This window comes from Symphalangus syndactylus, chromosome 17 (genome assembly GCF_028878055.3).
Source record: "Symphalangus syndactylus isolate Jambi chromosome 17, NHGRI_mSymSyn1-v2.1_pri, whole genome shotgun sequence".
Taxonomy (NCBI): Eukaryota; Metazoa; Chordata; class Mammalia; order Primates; family Hylobatidae; genus Symphalangus; species Symphalangus syndactylus.
This window is the reverse complement of record NC_072439.2, coordinates 71344095-71347508: the sequence shown is the minus strand read 5'-3', so window position 1 is coordinate 71347508 and position 3414 is coordinate 71344095. Positions and strand designations below refer to the sequence as shown.

Sequence of the window (3414 nt, the reverse complement as noted above, 5' to 3'; positions counted from 1 at the left end):
AAATTACTTGACTGCAGGCTAATTTTGCCCAACTATGGGCTAACATTAGAATGAAAGAGGAAATATCACCTAAAGGTTCTACTGATATTAAAAGAATAATAAGGGAGGATTATTAACAATTCCAAGTCTATAAACTCAACAACTTAGATTAAATGACATACTCAGAAGACACAAATTACCAAAATTCCTTCAAGAAGAAATAGATAACATGAATAGTCCCTTATATTTTAAAGAAATTGAAATTGAGTTTGTATTAAAAAGACCTTCCAAAGAAAAAAATTTGGCTGGGTGTGGTGGCTCATGCCTGTAATCCCAAAACTTTGAGGGGGGCTAAGGCAAGTGGATCAAGTTCAAGACCAGCCTGGGCAACATAGCAAAGCCTGTCTCTACAAAATATACAAAAATTAGCCAGGGATGGTGGCGGGTGCTTGTAGTCCCAGCTACTTGGTCGGGAGGCTGAGGTGGGAGGATGGCTTGAGCTGGACAGGTAGAGGTTGAAGTGAGCCGAGATTGTGCCACTGCACTCCAGACTGGGCGATAGAGCCAGACCTTGTCTCAGAAAAAAAAAAAAAAAAAAAAAGAAAAGGAAAAAGGAAAAAGAAAAATATTTTAGGCCCAGATTGTTTCACTGGTGAATTCTACCAAATATTTAAGAAAGAAACCAATTCTTTACAATCTCTTCTAGAAAACAGAAGAGCATGACATTCTTTCCAACTTATTCTATGAGGCCAATATTACCCTATTACAAAACCAGACAGAGACATTATGAGTAAAGAAAGCTATAGATCAATATTCCTCATGAACACAGATGCAAGATCCTCAACAAAATATAAGCAATATCTAATCCAGCAATACATAATTAGGATAATATAACATGGCCAGGTTATATTATGAATGCAAGGTAGATTCAACATTCAAAAATCAATGTAATTCATCATATAAACAACTTAAAGAAGAAAAACCATATGATCAAATAAATAGATGAAGATGAATCATTGGATAAAATTCAACATCCATTCATGATGAAAACTCTCACTCACCAAAGAACAGATGGTAATTCCTTAACCTAACAAAAGTCATCTTCAAGAAAATCTGCAGTTAACATCCACTTCATGGTGAAAGAATGTTTGCCTAATATTGGGAACAAGACAAAGATACCCACTCTCATTACTCCTATTCAGTATCATACTGGAAGGTTTTTTTTCAATGCAATAAGGCAAGAAAAATAAATAGAAGGCATATACAGATATCCCTGATTTATGGTGGTTTGATCTATAATTTTTCTACTTTACAATGGTATGAAACCCATTATCTCCATTTTTTTATTATACAACATTTTATTTAAACAAATTATTTTCATAGAATACATTTTCACATTAGAGATTCCCATTGTGTGAAAATAACAATTTATTACTTATAGTTTTATATTTGTGGACAGATTGTTTTAGAACAAGTAGAATACATTTGAGAATTAAATCTCAGTTTACCATTGGTAATATTTTGATACGTCTACAAGGGGAAACTTGCCCTTAAATGGAACTTCTGTATATTCAGAAGCACTCCAAGAATTTCTTCCTAGGATTTAGAAATTTATAATGTGAGATAACAGCATTTCCTAATTTTAAAATTTCCCTAGTATATGTAACCATCAGTAGGTGGTATCTACTGACTAGAGAGGGAAGTTTTCGAAAATTAAACACTGTCTAATTTTCTGCAAAGTTTTTATTCATGAATTAAGAGTATTTCCCTTTGTCCATTATTTCCAGGGCAAATATGGAAGTTTGATAATATACTAATAGTAATAAAGCTGGATTCTCAGACTGATAAATTAAAAGGCAAAAGCTCATATATCACGTTTAGTTATACTGTGAGTCTTATAAGAAGCTGGGAGGCAACCCCATTAACTCACCAGAATACAGAACTCAGTCTCACAACTTAGATACAATTCCTCTCAAACCTTTTCCTCAAAGATTAAATTCTGAAAATAATCTTGTAATTAAGAGAAGAAGGCTGTCCACTTATCTTATCTGTTATTTCTTCCTTATTATGAGCTTAATGGCATGACAAAGCAGAGGCAAAGAGGCATACATCAATTCTTCAAACTATGAAGTCAAAAAGGTCAGAGCTTCCACAGCATGGCAAGACCTTTGTAGATGCCCACATCATGATAGTTGAAATAGCAAAGCCCAGCAAAGGTTAGAGCTGAAAGTGCCAAAAGCCCTGCCTTGGCAGCTTTCTGCGTGGTATCCCCATGAACATAGCCAATAACAACTTGTCCAAGGCCCCAGTGACCATGAAGAGTGAGGGTTGCAGCCAGGGAATAGTCCATCGCAGAGCAAGGATTCAAATAAGCAGCCGGAAGCAGACCCAGAAGCAAAACACTGACAACCCTCTCGCTAGTCAAGTGGAGAGGTGCAGCCTTGGAGCCAGAATGGTGGCTCGGTGACAAGTGTATGTGCTGCACTCCACACCATCTGGGATAGGTTGGTCCTGAAGAAATGCTGAGATATGAGCAGGTCTGACCATTGGGATTCGCAGCAACAGAGCTCGGCCTCCTTGGGCACCGCAAAGGGCACTCAGCCTCCAGAGAACCGCCATCTCATTCCTGAGGGCTCAAGGTCCCATTATCTCCATTTTGGCATAATGTACGGTATTTAACAAATGACTTGAGCTATTCAACACTTTATTGTAAAATGGGCTTTGTTTTAGATGATTTTGTCCAACTGTAGGCTAATATAAGTGTTCTGAGCACATTTAAGGTAGGCTAGGCTAAGCTATGATCTTCAGTAGGTTAGGTATATTAAATGCATTTTTGCCTTACAGTATTTTCAAATTCAATGGATCTATTGGGGCATAATGCCACTGTAAGTCGAGGAGCATCTGTAGATAGATGAGGAACAAATAAAATGATCACTATTTGCAGATGATATGATTGTCTACATACAAAACTTTAAGGCATCTACAAAAGCTTCTAGAACTAATAAGTGAGTTTAGCAAGTTAACAGAATACAGAAAAAATATTTTCTATACTAGCAGTGAAAAAACAGTACCATTTACTATAGCACCGTCCCCCTGAAGAAAGAAATATTTTGGTATATATTTAACAAAGTACATGCAGGATCTGTATGCTGAAAATCTGTGTGCAAGTGTTTATAATCACTGAAAACTGGAAATATTCCAAATAACCTTTGGTACAAATGGTAATACATCCATCTCATGGAGTACTGCTTAACAATAAAATGAACAGATTATTTCTACACATAACAACATGGATGAATCTCAGGTGCATTATGTTGAGTGAGAGAAGCCAAACTAAAAAGCCTACATAAAGTAGGTGTCTTGGCCCATTTGGGCGACTATAATGTAATACCTTAACTGGGTAATTTATAAACAACAGAAATTTATTGCTTACAG

At 36.2% G+C, this 3414-nt stretch overlaps 1 pseudogene; it reads right to left on the bottom strand.

Annotated features, from left to right (window-relative positions):
* Window positions 1-1827: 1827 nt before the first annotated feature.
* LOC134733309 (succinate dehydrogenase [ubiquinone] cytochrome b small subunit, mitochondrial-like) lies at window positions 1828-2614 on the bottom strand (annotated as a pseudogene).
* Between the last annotated feature and the right edge of the window lie 800 nt (window positions 2615-3414).